This window comes from Trachurus japonicus, chromosome 13 (genome assembly GCF_045865225.1).
Source record: "Trachurus japonicus isolate A0001 chromosome 13, Traja_1.0".
In the NCBI taxonomy this organism is placed as follows: domain Eukaryota; kingdom Metazoa; phylum Chordata; class Actinopteri; order Carangiformes; family Carangidae; genus Trachurus; species Trachurus japonicus.
The window spans coordinates 35142870-35164154 of NC_140919.1; the positions used below are offsets into that span (position 1 = coordinate 35142870).

The 21285-nt window shown below is 39.8% G+C and overlaps 1 protein-coding gene and 2 long non-coding RNA genes across 5 annotated transcripts in view; 1 reads left to right on the forward strand and 2 right to left on the reverse strand.

Annotated features, from left to right (window-relative positions):
* Positions 1-21285, forward strand: part of cadm1b (cell adhesion molecule 1b) — a 171573-nt gene that overhangs the window by 27816 nt on the left and 122472 nt on the right. The window lies entirely within an intron of this gene.
* Positions 408-949, reverse strand: LOC146976415 (uncharacterized). Its single transcript, XR_015037400.1, has 3 exons — positions 835-949; positions 638-744; positions 408-493 (listed from the first exon to the last, which is right to left on the reverse strand). It is a non-coding gene; the product is annotated as an uncharacterized LOC146976415 (long non-coding RNA).
* LOC146976416 (uncharacterized) lies at positions 1203-2148 on the reverse strand. The gene is made up of 3 exons (XR_015037381.1): positions 2072-2148; positions 1381-1552; positions 1203-1244 (listed from the first exon to the last, which is right to left on the reverse strand). It is a non-coding gene; the product is annotated as an uncharacterized LOC146976416 (long non-coding RNA).

A 21285-nucleotide genomic window follows, 5' to 3' on the forward strand; every position in this document is an offset into this window, starting at 1 on the left:
AACAGGTAAAATACACAAGAAATATAATCTGAATAAAATTCAGTAGGATAAGTTGCACTTACAGGAAAGCTTGCAAGTGGATCACACAATGTTGGTTTTTTCGCCAGGTTTGTACAACATAGAGGTCAGCAACAAAAATGGTTTTCCCCTGTGTAATACATTTTCAAATGTGAGCAAATACCCATAAAATATAAAAAGGAAAAGTATACTACGAAAACAATATTTATGTTTTATACCTGTGATTGAGCAATTTTCTCAATAACTTCAAAGCACGCATTTCCTATCTGCAAACCAAACAAAAAACAAAAAACTTGGCAGTGACATACAAACATGATTTAGCTCACAATTAAAATGGGTTCAAATGTTAACTCACGGTTGATTCCATTTCCTTGTTCAATCCAAGCCCCCAGAAGTCAGCTCGGGTCAGGCAACTTTTTCTTGTTTTTACAATGAGCTCGCCCGCTTGGTTGTCAGTGTCCAATACGTATTTAAGCTGATTGTTGAAGAAGAAAAAAAAAAAAATCATAGCAAGCATATTTAAATTTATAAACATAGGAACATGGGTGGTAGGGCGTCAAGATGAGAAGCACGTATCTGTCTAATATATCACACAGCTGTTTTCTTCAAGAACACATACCAGCTGCTCTTGGGCAGGATGAAGCTTGAAGGACCATGATGATCGGCATGGTCTCACATTCTCACTTTTTGTGATCATTTCACAATGTGGTCCACAGGCATTAGTGTCTATCAAAAAAAGGAATTAACATAAAATCTTGCCAATACTATTTTGTGTTGATTTAAAAAAAACAAACAAAAAAAAAAAAAAACACCTACCTGTGTTTGGGTCAGTGGGGAGCACATGGAGCTGCTGAGATGTTCCAGCTACTGCAGGATGATGCTGTGTAGGCATATCAGGTGCTGGGGGTCCTGAGGTTTAAGAAATCATTATCAGGCAACATAAGCATTATATTTCCAATGTAGCACAAGAAGGTCTGGAGATGGGGATATTATGGTTGGTGGAAGCAGAGGAATGGATGCAGCAGACGAACTTGGTTGCAGGGAGGGCAAGGATGAATCCTGACTCTGTTTGGACTGGGCAGCAGCTGAGGTGGAAGATGGTTGTATGGGACAAGACTTTAAGTGTGCTTGCATGTCTGTCCTTCTAACAACAGTTTTGTCACATATTGGACAATGATAATGTCCCCCATTCCTGCAGTTCAAATTGCAGCGGCAGATCTTCTTATCTAAGAGTAAGTCCAGAAAATGTTTATTAGACAATGTCAAAAAAGGCACATGAACGCACGCACACATACGTGTGTGTGTGTGTGTGTGTGTGTGTGCACACATGTGTATGTTTAATCTAAAATGCAATGGCATTACCTTGAAATGCAATAGCATTTTTAATATGAGCCTCCAAATGCCGCTGAAGTCTGGCTGGTTGGCTTGGCTTGAACATGCCTTTGGGGCAAAGGGGGCAGTGAAACTGACTGCAGCATGTTGTGCAGCGTTCCACTGCAGGCTTTCCATCACGCAGGATGATTGAATGATGCATCTAAAAAGGATATAAAATGCATCATGTGTTTGAATGATAGTACGTGAACTTCAATTCAAATTAATTAATACAGCCTGCAAACTTAGATTGTCTTTGCTTACAGGTAAAATGGCCACTTGCACCAGGTAGTGTAAATGAGGCCTTACTTCTGTAGAAGAATTAATAATGACCAAGAAAATGCTGCAGTGCGGGTTAATGTCCAGCATTCAAAAACGTAGTTAATATAAGTGACAGTGGCTATAACAAGACACTTAATCTAGTAGGTTATGTTAGAAGCAAAATGTACTCAAGTATCAAAAACAAACACATGACACATTAAAAAAAAGGGTCCCTGAGAACTTACGGTGTTGATGCTAACCGCCATTGGAGAAAGCTAACTTTGGCGTTATCTAACTTCAAAACGACAACACAAACCGACATGTAACATCCAGTAATTTGCATCATTAATGACTTCTATAACGTTACTATTTTACGGCACCGATATTGATGAAGAACACAAGAAATCATGTATTTACTTACTCTGTGTACGCAAAATCAGCAACTCACCGGCGCTCCTCTGGACATTGACTGACACGCTGGTGTCACTCGGTTTAAATGGCGGATGCAATCGACATTAAACTTCCTCACTCCCCCCTGCCCCGCCCCCCGCCCCCCCAAAAAGTCCGTACTTCCCGTCCTGACCGTCCTGACAGTGGAGGCGTCCTGACAGTGGAGCCTGCACCGGAAGCGACCTCACAGCGGAGGCCTGCAGCCAGGTGCCTCTCCACATCTTTGAGCTGTGGGAAATTATAAGGGATATGTTATACTCTGAATTTATTGATTGGATTTTTAAGCATTACATAAATAAATGGTGATTTTAACACGCGTAAGATGTTAACACAATGAGACATTTTCAGTTTCTGATCTAATCTAATCTAATCTAATCTATCTCTTTGTCACTACTACTCCTGAAGTCTCCAGATCAGATGGTTAATAATGCAATGGTAACACTTAGTACACACAGTTAAGCATGAAATACTTAATTTATCATTCATAACACATGAATTCTCATTAGTATGTTTACAAACATACTACTTAAAATGTTTTACTCATCATTACTGTATACTACATACTAATGAGTATTTATACGTTATAAATGAAGAATTCAGTATTTATTAATGCTTAACTAATGCTTAATAGTATGTACTTATTGTATAAATGCAATAAAACAGTAACACATAATCCAAAGATTGATTGATTAATTGGTTGAGATTTTCTAAAAAAAAAAAAAAAAGCTTCACTGTCCACAAAAAAGTAGTACTACAAAAGTAGAAAAAAATGAGAGCAGAGCAGACATACATTAATAATCACAAAAAAATGTCCTCATGCTACAACTACATTATGGCATGATATGAAAAGTGTAAATATACATATGCATATAAATATTAAATGTGGGTTAAAGTAAAGTGTTACAGTATATTACACATTTACAAATTTTAATATTTAAAAGTGGTGCTCCTCTATTCCGGTTTCTTGCTTACTTGGGAATAACAGTTAATATTAGAATATATGCAACTCCTCAGACAGAGAAGTGACATGAACAATTCTCTCCACAGGTCTGAAACCACTGAGCAGAATATTATCACACCATCAGATCTTTAATATTAAAGCTGAAGCTGCACTGTAATAGGACAGTGACTTTGTGAACCCAGAGAAGAATTTATATAACCACACAAGCCTCATACTCACTGATGTAGTGTTATGAGCTAGTTAAAATATAAATATAAATGCATAATAGATGCCCTTGCACCCTGACTGTATCTCACAATTAACTATCTATCGCATTTCTGGTGTCTGGCTTGAGCAGAAAACAAATCATATACATGTAAATACATCAATGAATAGGCCTGGATCCAGTAAAAGTCCACAGGAGAAACTTCAAATGATGATTTTTCACCAGGCTGTGAGCTTTATTTCTTCTTTTCTTTTCTTTTTTTTTCCGGCTGTGAAGAATCTGGAAAAGAATGAGGTGCAGCCTTTTTTGCATTTTTAACCCAATTAATTTGTAGTTTGAGGTGTGACAGCGGTGAGAGGCACAAGTGGAGGAGCAGAATAATCAAATGACTCCCTCCCTGGGATTTAATAAACCAGAAAGTGCTAATTTCACCTTTGATTGCGTGCGGTATTTAATGCCTAAAGAAAGCATATCTAACTTCTCATCATGTGCCCAGTATGCCTACTGTTTTGAGCTGCATGCATCATACTGCACAGTGCCCTTGGCAGCGGCAGAGAACAGATGAGAGACTGAGGAGGAGAACATGGTGACCCACAATGTTTAGACATTGATCTAAAATAAACAAAGACAGGAAATCTCTGCACATTTCTCTCCAAAATACACAAGATAAAGCTCTTTAAGTGCTCTAATTATTTTGTGATGAATGGGAACATCACTGATATTCCAATCACAACCTACACCTGTAGAGCCTGGGTTTCTGCTCGTGGTGGCTGCTGCTGTTGCTCGTCTTTGTTGTACATACACAAGAATCATAAACTAAAACTCCCACTTGCTTTTCTTGCTGATGCTAATACAGTACTCCTTTTAGTAAGGCTAAAATATTCATGTAAGGGTATAAAAGACACCAGAAGCCTTGCTGCTGTTGTTATTTGAAATTCAATAAATAAGCATTTGCAAATCTGAGCCCTATGTTCAAGCTGTTATGTTTTTTCTTATTTCCAATATCTTGATTTTAAGGAAGTCATAGTGTATGCTCAGATAAATACTAGCACTGAACATATTAAAATAAATAATATATACAGTATAGATAAATATGATTAGGAAGTGTAAGTTGAATGAAAGTAGCCTTCATTATAAAATGATCTGTTGATTATTTTCTTCAATATGCCATGTATTTAAAAAAAAACAACAACCAAAAAACAAGATGAGACAATATATTATCACACCACAATTATAGGAGTTCAAAATGACACCTTCAAATTGCTGGTTTTGTCAACCAGTAGTCCAAACCTCAAAATGATTCAGTCTACTGTCAGTTACGAAAGAAATTCCACAGTTATTGAGAAGCTGAAACCATGACTTTTTAAAAACACTTTTGCTTTGATTTTCTTTCATTATAATTGATGATTTTGGCAATTATTTTCTAAATTAATCCATTCACTGGTCTATGACATTTAAAAAATGAAATAAAGAAAAAAACACCCACAGTTTTTCAAATTGCAGTCACCTTGAAATGGCTTGTTTGATCAGTCCAATACAGATATTAAATGACGTGAGAAAGACAAGCAACCAGTGCTTTCCTTTGAAAAGCTGGATCCTATAAATGTTCTATATTTTTTACTTGGAAAAGAAAACAATTCGATTAATCATGAAAATGTCAATTGGGATTAATTGATTAATCAACTAATCATTACAGCTTGAAACTCTGTCCTTCCCAGTAGGTCATGCATCCAATAGCTTCACAACAAACAAGTCTGCTTGGAGAAGGTATTCACATGATGAAGAGTTTTATATTCACAAAAACAGACAGACACACACGCACACACAGACACGTGTTCTACCATCATTCAACCTGTAAAAAGAATTTACATCTTAACTAACAGAAGCATTCGTATAAAACTGAAGTTCACAGTGCCTTACAAGATTCAGGGGGCAAATAAAGGAGGCAGACTGAGTGACTTTTCAGCACAGCCACCCACCAGCTGCCGAAACATAAATAGTAATGTATCATTATGGCTGCGTGGAGGGAAAACACCCTGTGTTTTAGTTCTTTGCGGAGGTCATGTGGCAATCGGTGGGTGTGTTCATGCAGCTCTAGCTTAGAAAAACAGGCTAAATTAGACCTTTATGATGCAGCCACGTAGACCCTCTGAATCTTACAGTGATAGTTATGGAGATTGTTGTTTTTATTTCTTTTCTTTCTTTCTTTATGGGAACAGTGTTTTCTGAGCCATTGATTGTGCTGACAAGAGCTGATGGAACTGACCCTGAAATAAATTAGATTTGTCTACTTATCCATGTTCCATAAATATCATGAAGGAGATTTTTTTTTTTGTTTAAATGAGGTGATGGTGGTGGGAAAAAGATCAATGAGTCTTTCTGTTTTGTTGCACGTACTCAGCTTGCAGGTTTGTCTGGAATGAGCTCCGTGGCAGATGACTCGGTGGTGTGCCCCCACATGATGCAATGCACCGCAAGTCCGCCTCCCTTTGAACTTGGGATTTCATGGTAGTCTACCAAATATTTCTTTCTTTTTTTTTGTTATTGTTTTGTTGCCTGCCTTTTGTTCTGAAGTTTTGCAGTTGTCACAAATAAAGCAGATAAAAGCTGTGAAAGAATTACTGTCAGCGTATTGCCGTGGCTTTTCTGATTAGGATCTGTATGATTTTCGATATTAAGATACAGTTCAGTCCTAAATATTCCTGTATAAGTGAAGAGGATTGTAATGCAGTCAGACACACTCTATATTCTCATGTTATCTCCTTCTCCATGCCTCTATCCTAAAATCTAGTAGGTAAATACCAAAAGAGAAAGAGAGGCAAAGACTGATGATAAAAGTTGACAGTGAAAGAGAGGAAGTCAGAAAAAAATGATTGTGTGTATGGTGGTGAGGGGATTACAGGTTTTGCGTGTCTTCTTTTAAAGTATAACTTTGGGGTGTGGAATTATCAGCTGCACAGCATCTGAATGATTGCATAAGATGACTGCTTTCTTTTCTAAAAATGGTTCTTTTTTGGTTCCCTGTGTCTTGAGCGCAGTTGATCATCAGTATGTCCTATTTCCTTACAGGAGGTTTTTTTTTTTTTTGGTCTGCATATTTTTGACATAGAAATATTTGGCTGCCATGTTGCCTGACAGAGTGCTGATGAATTCCTGGAATGAGTTCCATGAAGTGGCCTGTTTTCCCCAAGTGAGAGCAACTGTTAAATATGCATGGCTGAAAAATAAATGAAGCAGCCTTCCAAGGAAATGTTGATATTCGTCAGGGACATCTGTATGATTTACAAGTCTGTTTTATTTGGTGGTTTCTATTTTGATGAAGCAGTCATCGAGACACACACCCCGCTATAGGTGTGCAGTGCACCTCTCACAAAATGGCAGCTGTTTTGCCTGTGTGGCTACTAGTCAGGTTTTTATCTCAGTGGTCTTTGGATGTGTTACAGTTGTAGATTTACCCGCTGACAGGACTGTGCTTGAGGGGGCAGAGATGACGGGATGTGAACGATGATTTGTCTTTGTTTTCCTGTCAGGCTGAGTTACAAGTGATTTTTTCTTTTGCCCCTTTAAGTTTCCTTAAGCTGAGGACACTACAAGATTTTTTTGGACTCAATTAGGCAAGTGTGTGAGGCAAACAGACCCCGCCCGACTTCAGTTGCAGCAATTCAAACATGTTTGAATTTTTTGAGCCGGTTCTGGATGCAGTCGGGTAGTGTGTACTGGTTACCGACTCAACCGCAAACACATGTCGCTGACTTGTGAGATACAGGAGACGGCATCAAAAACCAACGTCTGCTCCTCCACAACTTGATCCATACCTGGATTTCTCACACCAGATACAGTAGCTGCGCGAACAACAGCAGTGAGCCGTATGTCATCCATGTTTGTTTTCTCTTTGTAGAATATGTTGATGCCTAGCAGCAGGATTCACGGTTAGAATCGCTTCCACTCACAGACAGTTAGCAGCTGGTTAGCCACTGTATGTTGTTGGCAGGAGGCTAATAAAATGAGTCACAAGTTAACTCAACTACTGTAACTGCATCTGTGGAAATACACACTCTCCTACTAGAACCGCCAACATTCCAGGTACTCCTAGAACCGCCAAGAGGTCATTTTGACCTCCATTCATTCTAATGCAAAAATGGTAAATGGACTGCATATATTCTATAGCCAGCCAGACACACAGCTCAAAACACTTTATAGTAATGCTTCACATTCATATACACACACATTCTTTACAAAAAAATAACAATAGTCATTGCTAGGCAACCAATATAGACGACTCATTAATTTTCTATTTTTCGAACAGTGTGTGTATATAAACATTTTCAAAATTGTTACAAATTTCTGAATTCATGTCCATTACTCATGAGAGCAAGGGACTGTCATTGTTATGTTCAATGTTTATGAGTAATGTTCATTTGTTATCTGTTTGATACTGTGTTTAACTGTTAGACAACTTTCTAATATCTGAACTCGTGTTGTGTTGTGGGATGAGGTCAAAATGACTAACTAACTAAATAACTAACTAACTAACTAACTAACTAACTGACAAACTGAGTGACTAAATGGACATTATTTAGCCCAGACTGCAATGATTGGAAAATCAATTTTATACATTTTTATATACACACACACTGTTCGAAAAATAGAAAATTAATGAGTCGTCTATATTGGTTGCCTAGCAACAACTATTGTTATTTTTTGTAAAGTATGTGTGTGTATATGAATGTGAAGCATTACTATAAAGTGTTTTGAACTGTGTGTCTGGCTGGCTATATAATGTATATGGCTATATAAATGCAGTCCATTTACCATTTTTGCATTAGAATGAATGGAGGTCAAAAATGACCTCTTGGCGGTTCTAGGTAAAATCACAATTTTTTTCGTTCTCTTTTATACTAGAATCATGAAAACGCATAAGATGATGTAGAACACACTTTTAGGAAAAGTCATCTAATGGGAGACATAGGGTTTTTACGCAAACAGAGTTACATGCATTTTAAGAAGTGAGAGAGGTCAAAATGACCTCACGGCGGTTCTAGTGTTAAACTGTCTCTGCTGCGAGAGTTTTAGCAAGAGTTTGGTGCGTTTGGTCTGTGATCCCTCATCTGGCACAGTAGCCTAGTTAAAGAGGAGCTAAGCAGGATAAAAAGCTCCAGAGTAATTGTGATCGTTAACTACATGACTTGTGACTTGTTACGAGTGACAACTTAGGCTCTCTGCCTTCACCTGGCGTCTCACAGCTGAAAACCAACCTTGCAACGTCAGTGTAGTTACTCGGTCGCCGTCCCGGTGTCCCAGCTCTCGTCTCTGCACACCACGATACAAACACGCTCCGTAACCCGTAATCTTTTGTTTGTGATGGTTAAGACTACACAAACACACGCACCACAACATCGTATATGTTATGTAACGTTACCCACTGCTCCATTTATTGATTTTTCGCTCGCTTCGTTGTCAGCAAATGCACATGGGCGAGAGGAGCGTAACCAAAACAGTGGAAAAGCGAGCGGACTTGCATAGTTACCCTTTAAATCCCCAGTCGTTATAAAAAATCTGCTGAAGCAAGTTGATTAGTGTGTACGAGTCTTTTCTAAATCGGCAATGACTGTGAAAACCGTGTAGTGCAGTGGTCGCAAACCTGTCACCCGGGATCGACTGGTCGATCTTGGAGACTGTCCCTGTCGCTCTCGAAAATACCAGAAGAATAAGTGCAGAAACACATTAAGCCCGATTGATGTTCGGCTTGCTCTTTCGATCCAGATTTTGTATTTTTTTTTCTCCAGCATTGCGGGCGGTGCTGCAGTAAAGTAACCAATGAGATTTTAAAAAAGCTGCACAGAGTCGATCATGCTGCACAGAGAGTGGTTGTTTCACTGAGGGTTCTCGTCACCGGTTGCTCCGAGCAAAGTGGGGCCGTCAGTTATCGACTGGGCACATCAACATTTGTGTGGCACCGGTGTGTGTACAGTACACCGAGTCCGCGCGGTAGTAAAAAGTGAGCTTTGCCGTACATGTCCTGCAGACGTCTGCAGAGTCCGTTCTGCGTACGTTCCCTCCAACTGACATACACCTCAGACTGCCTCAGACTAGCTGTCTGTACTTAGACACATTGGGCCGGATTTACTAAGATCCCAGATAGCGGGCGCTATATTGTTTGCGCCCGCTATAATATTGCGAGTTTGGTTAGTGCACGCAAAACAGGTGATCTACTAAGAGTAACCCGCTAAATGAAAACACCTGCAAACCGCAATAAGTTTTGCGCGTGGTAATCGTTTCCGCCATGGAGAGAGTGGACAGAGAGCTGGACGGACGAAGGGACAGAATGACATTTGATCCGATGCATAATGACAGCATGTGTGTTCATCTCTCTCGCGCTCTGTTTAGATAAATAAACACAAATCGCTACAGGGCCCAACTCGTCATATAGTGACGAACAGGCAGCAGCTGCAGCGACAATCACACACCTAATATGTGTGTGCCGCCCATGATCCAGTGGATTAATAGAGAGCTCAGGTGGGACACGTGGATCTAAACGCTCTGACCACTGACCAGAGGGATCAAAGACGGGTGAAGGCAGCGGTGACGTGTCTCAGTCCGGGACCGGGACTGAGAGACGCAGCTGAGCAGCCAGGTGAGAGGAGAGGAAAGGAGAGGAGAGGAGCGCACTGCAGGACAGACGTGTGCCGTGCGTAACGGCGCGTAAATGACTTTTAACATGGCTGAAAAACTGTTACAGAATTCCCCAGACGTGAGGAAATGCAGAGATGTAAGATCACGGGGCTCTGACAGGTATCAAATCAATAAACGCATACGTTTTGGCAAAGTTGTATCAGTTAGTACATGGTTTTCAGACGTGGTGAATAAAGACGCAAAAACAGCCACCGCAATTTCTTCCTGGTTTGATAAATCACATTGCACGCGCTAAATAAATCTATTTGCATCTACTCCTCCCAGTATTCTGCACGTTCTGGCTGAAACGCCCATATTTACATATTCATCAGGGCAAACATGCTAAATGGATCACACGTGCTATTCTGCCCGTGTGAGGGACGCAATCCTCGGTGCGTCCGGTTAGTAGATCAGGTTCCACATGTGTTTGCGCGTGCAATCACGTTTGCACACGTTTAAATACACGCAAACCTTTAGTAAATCCGGCCCAGTGTGTTCAGTCACAACCATCACACTGACATAAGTAACATGACTGCAACAGTTTTACCTTCTGATGGCATTGTGATGCTGCATGAGATGGGACACAGAGCTACAGTAGCACTGACTGAGAGTCTAGTCAGCACACAGGGATGGCCTTACAGTTACAGCAGTTTTTGGTGATATCAAATTGAAAACTCGACCGAAGGGTTTGATGTAGTTGGATTACAATTAGGCTAAGTACAATCTAAACCGTCGTTTACTCTCAACATTTCAATCTTGCATGTCACCAAGGCTGAGGTCAGGGATCTTGGGCTTAAAAAGGTTGGTGACCACTGGTTTAGTGTTTCCAGCTTTAGTTGGCTCAATCTGAGCCGTTCTTAAAATAAATTTGTCATCCAGCACATTTCTTTTTATATTCTACAATGAGCATATCCACACCACAACGACAAGATCGCACAATGGCCAAAACCAAAGTGAACGAAAACAAATGTTGACATTAAACAAGTTTTTATTTGTTTATCAACATCTGTTTTCATTCACTTCCGTTGTGGAGTTTTTGCCATTGTGTTGTGGCTTTTGCATTTGTCTGAGACGTCTTGGCCACCGTGCAAAAGTACCATGAGCTGCACAAGTGGTCCAGGCACAAGAGTTTCCAGTTTTATCATTTGCTCAGTTGTGTCCTCCAAGAAACACAAGTGTCAGTGTTTGTGGGTGGGAGGTCTTCACATGGACCCGAGGTTCACCCACCCAAACCAGACATGCATAAATTAATCTACCAAATCAAAAAGATTCGATCCAACCCGAGGACAGTAGGACCCAGTCTGAAACAAACCCCCAAAGATAATTAGAACTGATTGAGAATGAGTGGCGAACAGACCATCATAGAGAACTTCCACACTGGTTGGCAACAGGATGTGCCATCAATTGATGAGCGGCCCCAGTGAAAAAGGGCAGCAGTGCTTGCCATCTTTTCCGGCTGCACTTCCTGCACAGTTCTCACAAGCGCTGTGGTCTGGAATTAAATACCCCCAGAGACTACTGAACAAGAGCCACATTCAGATATTCATTGTCCCCATATGGATCAATTCTACTGACTTCGCTGATCCCTTGTGAAAAGTCTTTTGAACTAGTAGATGGATTGTCATGAAATTTGGTGATGGTGGCTCCCAGGCGATGAAATGTAATAACATGCACATGTGACTTTTCATCAAGTCAAAATTCTTATCATGTCATGGTAACAATAATAAGCACATGGTTACAATATCAATATTTGTTAAGGTTTAGGTAAAGATTGGTTTGTCTTGGGTTAAGTATGTCTTAATAGAGTACCAAAGGACCTTTGTTCCCTGTGTTTAAAATTGTAACCATAACGATAAATAGTGGTTGCCTGCATTAAAGAGGACATATTATGGAAATATCACTTTTTGAAGGCGCTTTAACATATATTTGGGTGTTTGGCCCCCAAAATGTGAGAACTGACAAAGAAATCTGTAATGTGCAGGCTCCCTCTTAGTTGTCTTTCAGTGATGTAACTAGGTTTCGAATTTGCATAATACCACCCCTACCTGGGACCGGTGGGGTGGGGCGGGGCAAGCAATGGTTCATTTACATTTAAAAGGACAGAGACTGAAACCAGCCGTTCTGAACAGGGCTGTTTTGAGAGGATGAAAAGAGAGCTGTGATGTTTGATCCTTGCAGTATTTTGACCAAAGCTTGTCACAGGTATGTCTTTAAGACACCTGGGAACTATTTTAATTTGTGGAAAATTGGGCATAATATGCCTCCTTTAAAGTCCTGTTTTTGTCATCCCACCCATCCATTACAACCCTCTCCTTATACAAGCTCGGCTCTTTAGCATGAAACTCCCCCCTGTGCTTTTGTTCTAATTACTAGGGCCACTGGCAGGGGGGCAGGGCCAATCACAGCTGACATAGGGTGACAGTGGGTATACATATAACATATAGGGACATATAAGACACACATGCTCACATTCACACCTAAGAATCACCAGTTAACCTTGGGTGCATGTGTTTGGACTGTGAGAAGAACCCAAAGAATGAAGAGGAATGAGGAGAACAACCTCCACACAGGATTTGAACCCAGACCCATCTTGCAGTGAGTGCTAATCTCTCCATCAGCGTGCCACCTTCACTAGAGGTCGCCTGACAATATAACCTAACTAGGCTCATAATAAGCAGCTTGAACAGTCGGCCTGCAGGTCATTTTATTTTTACAGAAAGATAGTTTCTAAAAGCACCTTTAATGAGGTCTGAGTCACCTTTTCCCCTTCTGTTTTGTTTTTGCAGTCAGATGCACCCCTCTTTGCATATTAAATGTTTTGATATCCACCACCAACGCGATCCAAGGTAGAAGCTCCATGAAGTTGTATACAAAGCTTTTCATTCACACTTGAAGCTGCAGTTCACAGCTGTCACAGATTTAGACTTCGTTCAAACAGACACAGTTTTTGACATCTTCACTGTTAAAGACTACAGAGAAAAACTAAAGATCAATTCACACTCACTTCACACCTCGCCCATCATGCTGAGCATGCATTCACAGGTTTCACATGAATTCTCTAAAAGAGAAGTGTGTTTATGTTGCTTGACCAGATCTGGTTTGTCTGCAGTGAAATCATTTGCTGTCATAACAACAGCATCAGTTGTCATAATGACGTATACCGGTGTGTGTGTGCATGTAGGCAGGCATGTTACTGTTTAATAGCTCAGGGTACAACAATACAGATTTGTATTTCTGACCACACACTCTTAAATCAATCTACTATTGTACTAAATTTGAACCTTTGTCAACATCACTGGCTTTTCATCAGTTACGTTAAATTTGTAGAGCAATGCAGGTATTAAACTTACAACCTTTTGCTTATTACAGCCATCCCTCTTTTTAAACAGGCCTGCAGCTAATGAATATAGCTGTAATTTAATCTGCTGATTATTTTTCTGATTAATCAATTAATTGCTTAAGCCATGGAGTGAAAAAAAACATCACACTTTCCCAAACTCTGAGGGGATGTTTTTGACTGGAATTTCAAATAAGCATTTTTTCTATGTTTCTATGAATTTTTAGGCTCTTATCTTCTATGTCATTTTAAACCTATTTTTGCATTAATTTTTGTATGCTTTTCTTCTGCTGTATGTTATTCAACTTTCTAACAGTGCCCTCAGAAATTCCCTCAATGGTCCACAGCATTACATGACTTTCTGCTACCAATCCTACAGTGCAATGTGTCGAATTTTTCAGAGGCAAAAATTACATGCATGTCACTTTATCATAAATCTGTGCTGATACGAACTAGGACTGGGCAATTAACAGAAAAGGTATCAAAACTGACACCCAGAACCTTCCCCTGATTTAATCTTGTTCATATGGTTATAATACAGTACTTCCCCCCGTGCGTGCGTTCACCTTAAAAAAAAATATTACTTTGTGTTCAGTCACAGTCAAAATACAGTTATTCTGGAGATATGGATGTAAAAACTCAGCCTCAGCCTAAGTTCCCACATACTGTACACTTTAGTAAAATTTTTGCTGTGTTTAGTTTCTAAACCCAAAGAATGGAGACTTTTGGAGAGGTTGTTAGCCTCATCAGTCAACAGATTCTGGGTTGTGTTGGACTCTGGACAAGCAGAAGTGGAGACTTTTGGAAATGATAATACAAGCACCGACCTAGCCTCCCGATTTTGATCAGTCACAAATACCAGGCAGGTTAATACAACAGGGATGATGACTGGCGGTAACACTATCCATTCATTAAATCACTTGGAACACATTGGCATGAGGATGAAGAGTGCTCACCTCAAAACAAGAGAAAAGCACCAAAGAATATGTTCATTAATCATAATCAATGAAGATGTATGAAATAATCATGAAGTTAATTTGAGGTTATATCTCCTAGATCTTTTCTTCTGAAGATTCATAGGTGTCCAAAGTTCAAGTTAAACTCTATTGTAATTTGCACAGATGCAGGACAACATAACTACATGTGGCAATTATGAGCTATAGCAAAATAGCTGTCAACTAAATTATGGACATACAGTACTGTACCAGGTGTAGTAAGAGTGAGTATCTTACATTAGCTGTAACCACTTGGCACATTTGCATGGTTCGGTAGTGAATATGGTATGGTATTTGTGCAAGTAAAATAAATTAACATTTGACATAGTTATTTTGTGAAGCCTGTTTCAGTGTGAAGTAACTAAATATCCATAAACTCAATAAAACCAGATCACCAAAGAACTTTATACTATACTCATATTTAATACCCATTTTATGAATATTCATAAGGAAATTTGAAAACACTGGCAGAGGACATTTTGACTTGTTACCATAGGAAAAGTACAAGTGTAAATAATAAAAGTCAAGTAGCACTAAAGTGACTTGTCTTTTATGTGTTAAATGAAAGCTTGAAAGGACGTGTGTCTGCCACTGCACTACCAGAACAGGAGCGGAGCAGAGTTACTCTCCCACAAAAATATTCAAACAATTGGAATAACGTTGGCAATTACCTGGCAAAAGAAAAAGAGCTTGGTTATCGGAGGAGGGTGGAGACAAACAGGGATAGAAAACAAGGAAAACAAGAGTGAACCCTTGTTGCCACCTACTCAATGGCTAAATTCCATATAGCGGCTTCAGATTCAGGGCCCTGTTATTGAATGAACAGGCTCACTTTCATACTGTGAGGTTTTGATAGGACACTCACATAGACTAGAACTGCTGTTGATGTCATCAATGACATTTGTGCTTTTCCTACAGTACTACAACGGGTCAAACAGGTTAAAGGTGTTTTTGTGGTCTGTCTTTACATTAATGCCAATATTCAAAATAAGACTGAGGGCACTGTTTGCTACAAAACCCTTAAAGCAGAAGTAAGCGATATTTTTGTGTTAATATAAGTCTTAAATAGTTATATCTTCCGACAGCAATCACTTACATAGAGTGTTTGGACCCACACAGGTCTCTCAGTCCCTCTGCTCTGCTCTGAGCCGAGGAGAAAACTTTTCTTGTATCCTACAATTTTTATCCAATGAGGAGAGAGAACGGCATGAAGGGCTGTGTGTGCAGCCAAGGGATGCACGTGAATGTGGTGACGTAGGGACGAGGACCAATAGATCCATGACGAGGGCGGGGGCTGCTAACTCCATCGGCTGACAAGAAGTTATGGTGCGTTCAGGGCAGCCCGTAACTCGTGTTTTTCCGACCTGTGAAGTCGTACCAGTTCGATCTGGTACGACCTCACGGGTCGGAAGTTACGAGTGGCCGTTATACTGCACTTTTACAGGCAACAGGTCGGAGAAACGCGAGTTGCGGGTTGCCTGGAACGCTACAAAGTCGTAAGTCGTGACGTGAAGCTGTAACTTACGGTTTCAAAAGCCTGCCTGGAACGCAGCATTAGCCAAAACGACCGGATCGCTTACTTCTGCTTTAATATTTATTTATTTCAAGCATTTGTGACAAATATATGTCATACATTTCTGAACATGACTTTTATTTTGAAAATATTCCAACAAGCAAAAACATTTAATTTTGCATTGCAGGGTGCATCTGCAATGCAATATATTGGCAATATGTTTAAAGTAAGTGGGTTTGCTGGAGTAGAGGCTTATTCATGAAGATAAAAACACGTATGCTATCAAGTGTAGTGGAGCTCATGCTGTGACAGATTTTAGCAAAATGTGTTATCATCCATTTACACTTAAACTGTGAACCACAAGACCTCCATATGATGATTTAGTTATGTTATGGTTGTATGGAGAGATGATGCCGAGTAATATTGAAAGATTGCCCAGCCCCACATTCAAATGTGTTTTCTACCTTCCTGCTCTCATTTCATCTTATTGATTGCAGGACAATGTTCTCTGTTTATTTCCGGCAGTGTGGGACGATAGTAGTTGATGTTGACGAGAACAGACTCATCTTTGGCTTTAAGCTCGCCTCAGCCTGAATCGCCTCATCTGAGATTCTCCCTTTTCCCCTGGATTATGAATAAAATAATCATTGTTTGTTCAATGAAATTTCCACCCCTCTCCCTTCTGCTGATGATTATCTTGTTTAAAGTATATCAGCTGGAAAATATACTCTGTAATTTGAATGCCAATGATTCCACCAAATATGTTTGTGGAGAAATATAATATTGTGAGCTCTTATTGCTTTTTTATCTTTAGAAATGCCTTTGCAGTTTCCATTCAGAGACTCAAGATTGTATGAAATGTGCAATTAGACAATCCTTGCACCTGTGAATATGACCTTTATAGTGTGAGAATAGACTTTGACAGTGTGTGCATATCTGATCATTGTTTCCTGATAAACAAATGCGTGCAAGTGTGCGTTAGAGCGCGTGAATGTGACAGTGTGAGCATGTGGGTAAGTGTTTGTGAGTATATATATAACATACGTGAGAGATTGCTGGTTAGCCTTGCTCTCCTTCAGCTTTGGCCTGTAGCTTTCTTTGCTCTCCCAGATGCTTTAATGAAGATGGCCAAGTGAGGGTCACTCACCTCTCTCTTCAGAGCTCACAGAAGCTTTTGCCGACCATTATGTTCCTCAAGGGCTCTATTTTGTAAACACATATTACTCTGTGTGTGTGTGTGTGTGTGTGTGTGTGTGCGTGCGTGTGTGCGTGCGTGCAGCGATGTGTGTATAGGGAGGTCTCTGGTTTAGGTGGGTGGCAGGGTCATTGGATGTGTGAATTGAATGACTGTCGGGTTTCAGACTCTTGTCTCCCTTGCTAATGTTCAGCCATCTGGCCGGTATGCAGGAGCGAGATATTGAACTTTTTTCAAACAATGTTCACGAGTTTTCCAGATGGATTGTATCTGAGAAAAAAACAAAATAAGGAACATGCACACTGTCCTCTGTGAACGCTCTCTAACTGCAAGTGTTTTTTTCCCCTCCTCTGAGCTCCTCGTCCATTAACGACGAGCAGTTAAAAGGCTCAGCAAAATGCTCCAGCAAGTGCATTCCCATCAGCAATGTCCGTACTGATATCGCCCCTGAAGGATAATTAAGCAATATTAATATTCAATTGTGATAACTCCAAGTCCTACTTTTTTTCATCAGTGCTGCAAAGATAAGCTCCATCACTACTGTAGGAGTTGAAATGAATAATCTGTCCCTGATTCTGCTGGCTTGAATTTCTGGAGTGAGTTAGACAGATGGTTATAGCTGAGATTTCAAAGTGATGGAGTTAAACTAATGTTGTCTACCTTCGCCAGCTCTAATTCTTTCATCCCAGTGAGTTGCACTTAACGAAAGCAGTCCCTTGTTGCCTAAATGAAAGTGCACAACAAAGTGAATCTGCTGACTGTCACTACTCAGCACATTAGGCGGCCTGGGTGCCGTACCATTCTGAGCAGAGCAAAGGGAAGCAGCTTTCTGCACTCGACTGCTTCTTCCTTCAGGCTGGTGGAGCCCAGAGTCCTGAGAGGTAAATGGATGAATGGAGCCTTTATGGAGATGAGAAAGTGTAATGGTACTCTCCTCTCAATCCCGGCAGCTGGAACAGTAGCTCTCTGTGTCTTTTATCAGAGACATGAAAGGAGGACAATAAGCCTCTCTGCTATCAACAATATGGTGTCATTTGAAGCAGATTATCCCTCTGTCGAAGTAGAGGAAAATAAAAGACTAGGAGACAATGGGTAGAGTTGGGAGCCAAGGTTTCTCCTCCCATGAGGAAATCCTCCATTCTGCTTTGTCTTATTTCAAAAATCTAATCTGCCAAAGTGCCCACTCATTGTCATGTGCACAGCCATTTCACACTTAGGTTTCTTATATAAATGCCAAATTTACAGTTTTCTAGGGGCACAAGAGAACTTGAGGCACATCTCATTTGTGCTCAATGAGTCAAATGGCTTTCTAATATGCAGTTAATGATAGACTTGTGCCCATTGATATGTCTTTTTATTCACACATCATTTGGTTTTAAGGGGAAAATGCAGAGCAGATATTATAGACTCAACAACAGTTCACATTAAACAATTCTAAACTCGGGGCAGCAGCCGTCTGTTCCTGAAACCCACAATGAACAGATTTGTCCCACAGTTCAGTTTTGATTTGACCGAATTAAGCCTCACAAAATAAACACAATTAATAAACAGACGTTAATGAGTGGAGTTGGTTTAGATTAAATATTAGTCTTTCCCAAATGCAGCAGAGTGTAACTACATTTTTTTCCTTTCCATTTTTTTTATCAGAACCACATAACATAGTTTCATAAAGCTGAGCCTCAGTTATGATAAAACACCAAAAACTGAAAGTACCTGGTAGCATAAACAGAGCAGTAAATAGATAGATGCAGAATTCATTTTGTTGGAGAGTTCTTGTTTATAGGGATCCAGACCAAAAACATTAAAAAGCCGCCCGCCTGCAACTGCGACCATATTTCTCCCATCTCTCCTTTACAAAATCATCTGCCAGGAAGCAGCGCCTTGCCAAATGACGGGGCATTGTGTTGCGGCTAAATCTGAGTCAGGTTAAACGGCGGGCGGCTTTTTTTTTCTCTGTGTGTGCTGGAGCTCTCTGCGTGGTCAGCCTGCTCTCATTCACGTGAATAAAGAGGTTCATTTTTCCTCACAGTGCTGTTGTCTCTCTGAACACGCCCTCAGTATTACTCTTGTGATTAGGTCTGCAACTCATGGTTACCTCTACCAATTAACTGATTAATCTTTTGGTCAGTTAAATGTCTGAAGCCAGATTCCCTAAAGCCCAGGGCATCTTTAGTTTCTGCTTTTGCAACACAGTCCAAAATTTAAAGATTATGAATTTACTATCATGTAAAAGAAAGCTATTCTATATATCCTTAGACATGAAAAGCTAGAATTATAGAACTGTTTACATTCATTTCCAACTACTCATTTCACCAATAGTACTCAGTGATTGATTAAATACACATGAAGTTTGGTATACAAGTGAGTCAGTGCAATGTTGGGATGTTTTAGTCAACAAAAAGCGCCTATTAAGTCAACGAAAACTGTAACTTGTGTATTTATCACACGCATTTGTAATTATAGGCCCATGCCATAATATGAGCTGTAAATTGGAGGTTGTTTAAGATGGCATTTTACTAGAACTATCTAATGCAAGCTAAAGCATATAGTTGAAAGCAATCTACTTCTCTCAAATAATTACAAAAATATGCATTGTAAAAAGACTTTGTAGAATCAAATGAAAGTAAATTCCAAAGGCACCACTGAACCATTAAGTTGATAAGTGGACTTTAATCTCACTCTCTTATCATTTCTAGGATTTCAGGTCTGCGCACAGTTTATATTGTGTGTTGTTTTCCTTTGGGTCAAGCCTTAAAGATCACCCATCCATCACCCCTCCTCTCTCATCTTAAAATCTGCTGTAGAAAAGCTGTTAAAACCTCTTCCATCGCTGCTTCGAAACAAGCCACAGGCTTTGAAAGGTGTTGCTCCTTCACTGTCCATATTGAGACTAAACACTGTAGCTGAGTGGCACAGTTTAGCTCTTTGCACCATTAGTTATCCTGCTGTATAATTTTCTGCCTGTCAATGCCCCACCTGTGAACTACATGAGAGAAACATGTGAGGAAGGTTTTGCATTTTGTATTATCCCTCGTCCTGCTGAATTTGGCTGATGTTCCCTTGCTTGATGGTGTTGTTTGATAGCAGACAGTACGATTGTAGAGTCAATTTCTGACTTCATGTATGAACAGACCAATACATTTCACTGTGTTTATGGATAGTGCATTTCTATTTTATCATGTAGAAATGGTATCAATGTATATTTAGTTTTTGTTAGTAATGGCTCAAAATAAATCTTTAAATATTTCTCTTTTCTTCTGACCTGAAAAAACGAGCTACATTATAGAGACTGAAGTGATGACCCTTTTCTTTCGTCTGAGTTACACTTTTGATGATGATGAATAGCGATTGCACTAAATAAATAAACAATTATGCTGCATCTTATTTTACAATGCATGTTTGTCAGGAAATCATTATAAAAACAGTCTGTAACCTAGTTCTTGTTAGACCTCTTATGCCCAAACTGATATGACACTATATCTTGATGTTAGTGCTTCATAAAACATGATGTCAACATAGATCACAGGCATAAAGCACATAAAAATCCATTTTATTGAACCGTGCTTTGGGACCATTTTCTGTAGCGGACTTGTGAAAAACCAACACGTTCTCACTCCCAGTGCGTCAACCCCCTGACGAACGGTCACTGTCCCTCCTCGTCACATGCCTGACTCATTAGGTACCCGTTTTTCGTCATGAGGTGACGAGCGGGGATTTCAATTCATTCCAATGCAACCCCCTTCGCGGCGATATGTGACGCTCAGAGTAAAGTGATCCAGCCGACCGGACGCGGCGCTGAACGACGCACTGAGCTGAAAAACTTTTTTTCCCCTTTGAAGCTTTATTGAACCTGGTGTGTCTGACATAGCTTTCATCCAAGCCGTCATTTTGGTTATTATTTATTTACTGATCTTGGCGTTGGTGCAGAATAATAAACAAACAAACAAACAAACACATAAATAAATTACATCCTTGTCGGAAGACCAGACGGGGTGGGGGTGTGTAATAAATAAATAAATAAATAAATAAATAAATATTTTTGTCCCGTGCGTAATTGTCAAGATCCGCATTTCGATTAAACTCGCCGCCTTTCTTTTGTACGAGTTGTTGGAACGACTGCATTTTTCATTTTATTTACTTATTTCCCTGTCCTAAGTCATGTTATGGATACACAGTTGAACATATTGTCATTTTACCCTCGGCATTTTCCCCTCACTTTGCTGAATATCTGTTGATTCCATGTCATAAACACTTTTGTTCATTAAAAATATGTGGTGTTTATTAAAAATAATGTTGTTCATATCAAA